Source organism: Electrona antarctica (genome assembly GCF_951216825.1).
Source record: "Electrona antarctica genome assembly, contig: scaffold_134, whole genome shotgun sequence".
NCBI classification, from domain to species: Eukaryota; Metazoa; Chordata; class Actinopteri; order Myctophiformes; family Myctophidae; genus Electrona; species Electrona antarctica.
The window spans coordinates 123,790-135,671 of record NW_027637543.1 but is presented as its reverse complement, the minus strand read 5'-3'; the positions used below and the strand labels follow the sequence as shown (position 1 = coordinate 135,671).

Here is an 11,882-nt window from a genome sequence, read left to right as displayed (position 1 = left end):
ATATAAATTTGAGCTATTATTATTATTATTATTAAATAGACACTTCTATAGAGCGTCGCAGTCCCGCCTCCTACCCTGGACCAGGAAATTAAACCCAATGCATTATTCTCATAGACATTTCTTAAAGTATTTATTTAAAGACGGTTACAAAGCCAACTCGAGTCGTGACAACTCATGACAACACAAACAATATTTTGGACCAAACAAATAATTACAAAGAAGAAAAACAACAAAAAAAGTGTTGTAACCTGCCGTTTTTTTCTTCTTTCTAATTATTTGTTTGGTCCAAAATATTGTTTGTGTTGTCATGAGTTGTCACGACTCGAGTTGGCTTTGTCCGCGGCGTAACCGTCTTTAAATAAATACTTTAAGAAATGTCTATGAGAATAATGCATTGGGTTTCATTTCCTGGTCCAGGGTAGGAGGCGGGACTGCGACGCTCTATAGACAGAACAGGAATTCATCATAAAGGAGGTATAAAGGAGGTACAAAGGGAAAAGAAACATATACAGTGAGGGAAAAAAGGGGTGGGCGGTGGGGGGGATTCACGTTCAGCTCCGTTAATTTGTTTGTTTTCCTTGGAGGAGCTGCGTTGGGTCCCCAAGTTGGCTCCGTGGCCGTACCTTGAGTTGGCTGTGTGGCCGTGACCGTCTCTTGAATTGTCCTTGTGTTGGGTCCCCAAGTCGGCTCCGTGGCCGTACCTCGAGTTGGCTGTGTGGCCGTGACCGTCTCTTGTGTTGTCCTTGCGTTGGGTCTCCAAGTCGGCTCAGTGGCCATACCTTGAGTTGGCTGTGTGGCCGCGACCGTCTCTTGTGTTGTCCTTGCGTTCGTGTTTGAGGGATTCCGATTTTACAGGGGCCAGTTTCGAATTGCAGCCGTCCGTAGGTGCCCTTTGAGAGCGGTTTTGAAGGAGTCAAGGGATTTGCATGTCTTAATGACAGTTGGTAGGGCGTTCCACATTTTGGTGGCATAGGAGCGAAAATAATTTAGTCCCTTGTTTGTGCCGAATCTGGGTTGTACATGGTTCGTTTAAATGCCCATGAAAATATACTTGTTGACGTAATTACAATTATATTATACTCATTTGTTATTGTTACAGTCGTTATGTCAGATGTTTATAGTGTTTTCTTTTGTGCTTGTGTTTCAGTATATTACCTGCTACTGCTGCTACTACTACTGCTGCTATTGCTACTACTGAAGCTCATGCTAATAAATGCAAAATCAACCACGTGGACACGGGTCGGTCTAAGAAACTGTACACAGTATAGTTAGAGTGTGTGTGTTTGTGTATGAGTGTGATTATAAATAAATGACGAATTGTTGTTTATTCAAGTTTGGCAATATTGTGTGGTTGTGTTGGTTGAGTAATACCATTGATGTCCAACTGTAGACTCCCCCATGCGGAGGGCTTTTAGTTAAGCTAATGTTATGTTTAAGGTTCATAAGTTGGGACCAAAAGCATAGGGAGAATTTAGTTTAATAATATCCGTACAGTATTAATTCTTATCTACTAGTTTGGTCAATGGCGCCAGCACGTCAAAACAGCGCCACTCAAAGTGTATGGGAGGTAATGACACCTCCAGCTAAAATGTCTATTAAATTGATTTTCTGCCATGCAATACTTGACAGACATTTCCATTTATGAAGATGTAAATGTGAATCTTTCAATTGAAATTTTTCAATTGATCAACCATCCTTTAATGCAATTCGACACAACACCTATTATGTTCCATTACTAACATATATGGGCTCGTCACAAAATAAATAAACATTTTTATTTTAGAAATGTATTAACCAAAGAAAAATCTACATTTTTATTTCCGTTAACACAACCCACCCCCTCGACATGTAACTACCTTTACAGATCATTGCTGTCAGGAGGAAACCTAGCTAAATTATTATTATTTTTGCATAAATCAGTGCTATTGTACACCATTTACGTCTGCTGTGTTTCAAAAATGGAAAGTACTAAAAATAACTTTACAAAACCTCTTAACTCCATTGGACCCTCAAACTGTCTGCTAAACTCCACCACCTCTCCCCCTCTCATGCAAGTAATTGGAGTTAGGTGGTTTTTTCTCAACAGCAGAGATATTAATGGGCTAAAATATTTTCTCACTCAACAGTAAACAAACCAACACAAAGTGTACACATTTCTAAAGTGACAATTTAACAACATTGGAAAAATAGGCATTGTGAGCTTGTAGATTGGCTATTTTCACAATATGTATCTGTGGAATCAAGTGAAAACTACATGTAATGTCTCAACTCCTACAATTCCAAGTGTTTGTCAGGATGGGGGGTCCCCAGTTCCAATATGATTATTTTGGGGAGTCAGCTTGAAAGCAGGAGCATGATTGTTGAAGAAGTTAGGGAATCAGAGGCTGATGAATGGGACAAAATCACAGTTGATGAAGGGAATGTTGGCTGAACATTGAGATGATTTGGGACATCAGGCCTGTAGAGAGTGACAGAGGGAAAGAGAGCTAGACAGAACACAACACACAATAAACACAGTGGAACGTAACCACTACGTGTCCACCACTGCTAGTCACTGTCAGTATCACTGTCATCACTAGAGTCCATAATATATTCCGATAACTGTTCCTCCTCTTGCTCCACTTCTTCCACTTGATGCAGGACACTTCGGTCAACAATGCTTTTATACACAGCGTGCACCTCTGTCATCAAGGTTCTCGTTTCATCCAGTTGTTCTTTAATACCGTCCCTCATAAGCCTCCAGAGTTGTGCATTCTGCTGGAAGACCTAATGAAGAAAAATATACATTTACTTTTGCATCAAATGTGATTTCCTTATGTATGATTTCTTATCTTGTAAAACAATAATACTTTGTGATGAGTGCAGGGAAGGCTATGGTTGTTTGTTTATATTAACATATATGAAATAACATGACTTGTATCAATATATACTTACATTCTTTCGATATGTCGCTAGAGAGATCTTCTTGCAGGCGCTTAGAGTAGGTGCAAAGTGACAGCCAGTGTTGCTGCATTTCTTGAACAAGAATGTGGTCTTCTTCTCGCAGCCGATGCAGCAGCATGACTTTGTCAAAAAACATCTTTTTTGTCTTGAATGAAATGTCATGTGCTGCAATGAGACAAGATTGATGTAAGAATTCAGGTTAAATACAGTGTTATCACAGAGATATGTTAATATTTTATTCATATATATACAAGTTGATTGTAAAGATACATACCATTGTCCCATGGACATAAATGCCCCTCTGCAAGGACAGTGTCAACTGAACCAACAGTCTCTTCTTCTGAAACCAGACCATTGTAGAGAGCAATGGCCTCGACCAGTTGCTTTTTCTCCTTCTGAATTTTAGAACGAATGCGTTGTCGGGCCTTGTTGCTGCCTGAAAAAAATATAAAAAGAAATTTGTAAAACATCGATCCAAGCTTTAACAACATGTTGTCTTATTGATGTAACGTGCAATATAATAACCAGTTGTTCAAAAGAGCAATGTACAAACTTAGTTGATCTGAACATACCATTCTGACTATATTTGTGTTTCTGACGTTGCTGGATGCTTAAAGCCAAGCTTTCCATCATATGCTGCAGCCCGGTAGCTCCTTCAGTTGGACTGAGGTCATCTGGAGCTGTTGATTACATTGTCAGAGGTTAAAACACACACATTCAAATAGTCCAGAAGGCCACACTTCATTATTTTGAGCTAGAAGCAGTGCATACTTGATATGGCCCAGTTCCTGACATCTTCAATCCACAGCAGAAGCTCCTCATCTGTGATGTTCAGATATCTCTTTTTTGTGTGAAGGTCTCAGCATCAATTGTTCTCTTTATGATCTGCAATGGATATTAGTGGTAGAATTAGAATTTTCTTTACCGTTTCTACTAAAATTCAGAATATGTTGTGAGTCTCAGTAAACATACAGTCAGTAAACCGTTGATGTCTGTCTCCTCTGGAGTGTATAAAACACAGGATGTCATGTATCACATTCTAGACCTGACACAATATTCTACAAATGCCTTCTAAACCCTGACAGTTTTCTGAAAAACCTATGTTTCTGTGTCAGTGGTTCTCCCGCCGACCCCCATCTGAAAATATGTTGTTCCAGGGACTCCCCATAAGCAAAGATTTGAGTTCAAACGTTCACTCTGAAAGAATATATTCAAAGATTTGTGCCACATTTTCATGATTTTTCAAAAATAGCAGATCTACAAGCTTGTAGCACGGCACTCGGTGCCACGCTATGAGCTTGTAGATCTGCCATTTTTCAATAGCTAAAGTATAACATAATGCTTAAAACACCAAAAGGGGTTCCCGCCCATAATGGGTTAACAAAACATTGCTCAACAGTACTGCTGAATGCAGGTTTGTTGTTGCTGTGAGCACTTTCACGACATTACTTTTCCATACTCTTTACCTGTAAGTGTACAACCTTAAGTGCTGTGCCGCCTCTGGGTGACTAAGGGCGCGTTCGGAAATAGCGCACTGTGCAATGCAAACTAATATGCGAGTGCGCTCCGGTGCGGTATTTCCGAACGCGCCCTAAATTTCCCCTGCGGGATCATAAATGTACCATATCTACTATAAGAAATGTAACTAGACAGTTATAAATAAAAAAACAAAATGAAACATTGCGTGTATAGTACCACTGGGCGAAAAACCCAAGAATCCCTAGAAATCGTTGCCCGAATATTACCAGATATGATTCAAATACGGTGATATCCATATGGATACTCTCCGGATTCTTGACATATACTCTCGTAATGGATTTCATGTTCGGAGAATATCAAAACTCCAGAATGGGACCAATTTTATTCTTCTAGAATATGGAGTTAATTTTATCCAGGATACATGTCATATCCAATGTCAAGATATGACTACTATGAATATCCTAAGTCCTAACCCCAGTTGTATCTTTTGTCAGAATATGAACTGTCGTCATATCCTAAGTCCTAAAACCAGTTGTATCTGTTGTCAGAATATGACCTGTCGTCATATCCTAAGTCCTAAAACCAGTTGTATCTGTTGTCAGAATATGACCTGTCGTCATATCCTAAATCCAAACACCAGTTGTATCTTTTGTCAGAATATGACCTGTCGTCATATCCTAAGTCCTAAAACCAGTTGTATCTTTTGTCAGAATATGACCTGTCGTCATATCCTAAGTCCTAAAACCAGTTGTATCTTTTGTCAGAATATGACCTGTCGTCATATCCTAAATCCAAACACCAGTTGTATCTTTTGTCAGAATATGACCTGTCGTCATATCCTAAGTCCTAAAACCAGTTGTATCTGTTGTCAGAATATGACCTGTCGTCATATCCTAAATCCAAACACCAGTTGTATCTTTTGTCAGAATATGACCTGTCGTCATATCCTAAGTCCTAAAACCAGTTGTATCTGTTGTCAGAATATGACCTGTCGTCATATCCTAAATCCAAACACCAGTTGTATCTTGTGTCAGAATATGACCTGTCGTCATATCCTAAGTCCTAAAACCAGTTGTATCTTTTGTCAGAATATGACCTGTCGTCATATCCTAAATCCAAACACCAGTTGTATCTTGTCAGAATATGACCTGTCGTCATATCCTAAATCCAAACACCAGTTGTATCTTTTGTCAGAATATGACCTGTCGTCATATCCTAAATCCTAAAACCAGTTGTATCTTGTCAGAATATGACCTGTCGTCATATCCTAAATCCAAACACCAATTGTATCTTTTGTCAGAATATGACCTGTCGTCATATCCTAAATCCAAACACCAGTTGTATCTTTTGTCAGAATATGACCTGTCGTCATATCCTAAATCCTAAAACCAGTTGTATCTTTTGTCAGAATATGACCTGTCGTCATATCCTAAATCCAAACACCAGTTGTATCTTTTGTCAGAATATGACCTGTCTTCATATCCTAAATCCTAAAACCAGTTGTATCTTTTGTCAGAATATGACCTCTCGTCATATCCTAAATCCTAAAACCAGTTGTATCTTTTGTCAGAATATGACCCGTCGTCATATCCTAAATCCAAACACCAGTTGTATCTTTTGTCAGAATATGACCTGTCGTCATATCCTAAATCCAAACACCAGTTGTATCTTGTCAGAATATGACCTGTATATTTCAGTATACCATTCATGGCCCATATCATGATGACTCAGTGTACCCAAAACTTTATACTAGGCCCAGTTCTTTTTTCCCCTCTACACCAAATGTCTCATCCAAAAAGGCTACCTACTTTGAATATAAACATTATAAACAATTTACAAAACAAAAATCACTTCAGCGCAAACAAACATTTATTTAGCAACCTCAAAACAGGGGCCATGCCTCCAAAAGATACGGATCACTGCAATGTGAAAGCATTGAATACAGTTGTAATGAAGTGTACTCAGATACGGATCACTGCAATGTGAAAGCATTGAATACAGTACTCAGATACGGATCACTGCAATGTGAAAGCATTGAATACAGTTGTAATGAAGTGTACTCAGATACGGATCACTGCAATGTGAAAGCATTGCATACAGTTGAATGAAGTGTACTGGGATACGGATCGCTGCATTGTGAAAGCATTGAATACAGTTGAATGAAGTGTACTCGGGTGCGGCAGAATCAAGGCTAGTGGGGACCAGGCAACGTGTATTCTGGAATCATTTTGAATCATTCGAGCATGGGGGTACTTTTTTACAAAATTTGATAGTGATTTATTTTTTTATTATTTACTATAGTCCTACTAGACCCCACGATATTATATCTGGCCACAAAAGATCACAGGATCTACTGAATGTGAAGGTATAGCCTACTGGGAGGAAGCCACACTGTGTGTCATGTACGTTTGACACATTCAGTAGATCCTGTGATCTTTTGTGGCCAGATGTAATTTCTTGGAGTCTAGTAAGACTATAGTAAATAATAAAAAAATAAATTCGCTATAAAAAATGTGAAAAAATACATATTTAGCCCCATGTCAGCTAAAATCCCTAAAATGAAAAAGAGCAGCAAATGGAAAAAAAATTACATTAATCTTTTACTTTCTCTAATAACCTAAAACATGAACCTAGGTTGAAAAAGTCACTCTAGAAACAATACAATGAAGGTTTAAACATTTAGATAAATGTTAAAACAAAAAAAGGCAGCTTGACAACAAAGTATTGTAGCCAGGACATGGTCTCACAGTTTGTCTGAACAGGACAAGAACAAGAACACACAGGATGGCGCACAGACGACGGGAGTCAGGGTGAGGAGCAGATGAGGGGAAACCACTCTCACACGCGTGAATTCCGTTTGTGTCAGAGCATAGGCATGGCTGAGGCATGGTAACGCCCCGCCTGCCTGTGATTGGTCTACCGACACTGCCCGTCTTGACTGTCCTCGGAGACGCGAGGTTAATTACTCCGTGGTGAGATTGAGAAATAAATAATAGGCTATAAATTTGTAGAAGAGGCAAACTAATTTTGTTTATGCCGTTTGCTTTGATTGAATAACACGTGTGTTGTAGCCTACTACCCAAATCAAATCATGGCGTGCATGTTCAATCAATTATTCCATCAAAGCAAACGGCATAAACAATATTAGTTTGCCTTTTCTACAAAAATAAAACGTACAAGTTAGCTTTCTCTTGTGTCATACCATACTACTTGTATTATTTCCCACCACGGAGTAACCTCGCCTCAGACTATCCAGCATATCCACCTCGGAGGACAGTCAAGACAGGCAGTGTTGGTAGGCCAATCACAGGCAGGCGGGGCGTTACCATGCCTATGCTCGGACACAAACGGAATTCATGCCTCTCACACTCACGCACTCACACTCCTCCAGTCCCTTCCGCTTCACCCTCCAGGGCCTCTTTTATGTACAGACGTTTGAGGGTAAAGAGTCCAGAATGAACCCTCATGCGGGTCTCCCTGGGCTCCACACCCCTCTGGAGCAGGGGGGGGGGGGTCTCAGGGTAAAGAGTCCAGACTGAACCCTCATGCGGGTCTCCTTGGGCTCCACACCCCTCTGGAGCAGGGGGGGATCTCAGGGTAAAGAGTCCAGAATGAACCCTCATGCGGGTCTCCTTGGGCTCCACACCCCGCCAACTGTTGTAGGCATATGAAATTAAATTGGAGAAAAAGGGGGTAAATTAAGTGGTTACTCAATGAAAATAAAAAGTACTCGTATCGGTACTCGGTATTGGCGAGTACTAACAATTAAGTACTTTTACTCAGTCTGAAAGAAATCGGGACAACGCTATTATGTCATTGGCAACTACACACATCTCCAAACATTCTACCCCTTTGTGTATGACCCCTCTGCTTCATGTCCTGCAGCAGATTTCTCTGTAATGACCACCTCACTGTTATATCCCTTGGCTTAAATAAACCAGTAAGACACCTAAGAGGCGGATGTGTGCACTTGTTGACGGTAGACTGCTGGGTGAGCACTGGCGCTTTGGCATGGAAGGGTCAGATCAACAAGGAATGAATTCTGTACTGGCCATATAGCCTAATAGTCCGGCAGCCGACAGGCTTCTTTAGTTTAAAATTAACATCCTATGGCATGCAAAAAATGTCAAACTTTCCTTTTGCTTTAAGTAGCATGCGACATGTCAAACTAGGGGGTTTATTATTCTGAATCCATTCCAAGCATTAGTTTTGCACAAAAAACACTCCTTGGGCTAAAAGCAGCCATAGCCACTAGCCCAAATGTGCCCAAAATGTGCTGACCTCAAACTAATGCTTGGAATGGATTCAGAATCATGAAAACCCCATAGTTTGACATGTCACATGCTACTTAAAGCATAAAGATCATTTTTGACATTTCTGCCTGCCATAGGATGTTAATGGTAGGGTCACAAGAAACCCCTATAAAAAAAATTGCCCAATAGTGACAGCCGGTCAGCAGTATATAGACAATATTTTAGGCCAATAAAAAAAAAAGTATACCAAATTTCCCACCCCATAGCCATAACCGTGGCTGCCGGACTATAAGGAGCATGTCTTGAGTGTACAGTGTTTGATGATGTCAGATCAACATATGGAATGTCAGAACAGGTCAGCTCCATATATGGAGATCTAAGGGTGGTAGCGGGGACATTCTCTTGTGTACAGGGTTTGATAGGCCTTAATTCAGGCCTGTTGAACTCTAGTTGCCGGGCGCAGCTGCACTAATAACTTTGGGGCAGGCCCGTCTAGAGTTTAAATGGACAGGTATCAGTCAAAAGGGAGACATCAGGTTCTGACATTCCACATGTCAGTAAGAGCAGGTCAATAGCTCACCCGATCCCTCCGGCTAGTGAGAGCCTTCCTCCTCTTCACATCCTCCAATGTCCCGGCCAGCTCAATTTGTGTGGTTGTCTTGAGGCTTTCAAAAGCCCTGTTACAGGCTTCTAGTGAATGACAACACAAATACCACTATTATGATCTCTAAATGTATTATATTAAGGCATCTCAAAAGGATGGTGATAGAAATTAGCAGACAAAATGTAAACTGTCAAACTAAATGGGGGTACTCTGACGAGCTAGCTATAGAGACAGGGAGACCCCTATTATTTAGCAAACACTACAGACATGATTACCATTTGAATAGAAAACCAACCTATTTAACAAAAAAAGAACACAAATCACACCAATATTACATTTGTCAATATTTGGTCATTGTGCCATCTGTTATTTTTAACCGTATCAAATCAACACTAATCTACAATTTAGGCATTTAGCACACTTTATCAAGAGCGATTTACAGTAAGCAAGGTAAACATACATAGAATGCAGAGACAGTGAACTGGGTAGGGTCACAGCCATACATTTATACAAGGGGTTCTAGAGTTGTACTGTTGGGGGGGGGGCTCTGTTGAAGATAAATAGGTAGATTAAGTACATACAGACAGCTCTTGGGGAATCTTTTGGCTGGCAGGAGGAGGCGTTTGCAGGATGGATGCCTCCATCCTGTCCAGCCTCTGTCACCCCTGAAAAGCTCTCCTTGACGGTGCTGGACAACTCCTTGACGGCATCCACCCTTCTGGTGAGCTGTGTTACCGCTCTACAAATGTGAGGGGAAAATAAATAAGTTAGGATTGAATTACTGTTATTATTACAAGTTTATGTTCTGTGTTTCATTTTCCAACAAAATCACAATAACCTTGGTCAATAGGTAGCAGTGCAGACACACAAGGACAATGAAGAAAATCTTTAGATTATAATACAGCCATGTAAAGAAAATAAACTAATGTAGATTATATAAAGCAATTAAAAAATAATAAAGACTGGAGGGTGGTGTATGTGTGTCTATGAAATGCGTACTGAATGTTTAAGCTTACTTGTTTTAAAAGCCCATATTCGAAGATCATGTTACTCAAAGGTTCCTGGTCTTTGGTCGTCTTCTCCACCATCTGGGTTGACCTGATAAAATAGAATTTCAAATTATTAATGTGTGTATATCTAAGTACTGTGTGTGTGTGTGTGTGTGTGTGTGTGTGTGTGTGTATATCTAAGTACTGTGTGTGTGTGTGTGTGTGTGTATATCTAAGTACTGTGTGTGTGTGTGTCCACGCACGCACACTCGCCGCGTGCGTGCGTGGACACGGTAAGATTCATGCGTGGACACTATGAATCTTACCATAATCAACAATCTCACTACTCATGGTCCGAGAGTGAATCAAGGTATACCTAGGATTCACAACTATAGATACGATGTGCTCTCCTTCTCTGGGTTGATGGAGAACAGACACCTGCAGAAATAGAATAAAAACAGTATTATATATATATTATTATAAAACAAAGAAAAATATATTTTTAAATGAAGATGTTCATTTAAGGCAACTTCTAATGGAAAAGATTTAGATTAGGCAGTGCTACTTTCTTTTAGTGCAGGCTAAAGCAAACACAAAAATACACACCTCTCCAGAAACCCCAGGGTTGATGCCAGCGCTGATGGGTAGACGTTTTGCAGAAAACAGGACTCTCTGAATAAGAAACTAACAAAATAATAAAACAAGCATCATTAAGATTTTAAAACTGCTCATCACCATCAACATAAATGTATTGTATTTCAGGTTGAGGGAAATACAAGTTCAGCTGCATACAGTTGTGTTCTTCCTGCTTAGTTCTGCTTAGTTGCTTAGTCTGCTTAGTTCTTCCTAAGCAGGAACTCACATTCATAATTTCACCACAATCTTCCTGAATTCCCATTTGATGTTTCTCCGGTGTCCAAAGACTGCAACAGTTCCTCTGGGAAGTTGTGCCATGGTGCTATGAAGGTCTACACCCAATCAGGGCATTGGAGCTGCAGGACCTTAGCCAACTTTTATTTCTGCCATTTCTGGAATTAAGGAAAAGTTACACCAGTTTTCAAAAGCAAAAATGGGCACACACACATATACACACACATACACACATCCCTTTGAGAAAACCTTAGCATAAAAAAAAGAAAAACATGAATACATGTCTGTAAACTCATTGGCAACTACAGATCACTGCAATTACTGGGATACATATCCTACATACACTCTCAAACATTCACTGACACCAACCAGACCTACCAACGGAGATTGTATTAACGGCAACACCAGTTTTGTATTTTGGCTACATAAAACACAGGCGCAAAGACTGCATAAGTATATAACACAAACACACTTTCAATAACAACATGGATAACCAGGCCTGTCAGCGATGATCATGCCAATAATGACCTGCTACTAAGAGCAGAGGGAATTCAACACATTCAACTGACCACAACATTGCAAGAACTTTGTTTTGAGAAAACTTTTTTTTAATTTTCAAATTGGATGCCATAGCTTTTCTTGGCCTGAATGAAGGGATATGACCATCTTATAACATTTTCATCACTGCATTTTCCACTAAAGAACAGTCACAGACTCACATAACTTTTTATATATATAATTTCT

General features: G+C 39.9%; 1 long non-coding RNA gene across 1 annotated transcript; it reads right to left on the bottom strand.

Annotated features, from left to right (window-relative positions):
* Positions 1-10,617: 10,617 nt before the first annotated feature.
* LOC306918863 lies at positions 10,618-11,237 on the bottom strand. The gene is made up of 3 exons (XR_013789421.1): positions 11,131-11,237; positions 10,875-10,952; positions 10,618-10,706 (listed from the first exon to the last, which is right to left on the bottom strand). It is a non-coding gene; the product is annotated as an uncharacterized lncRNA (long non-coding RNA).
* Between the last annotated feature and the right edge of the window lie 645 nt (positions 11,238-11,882).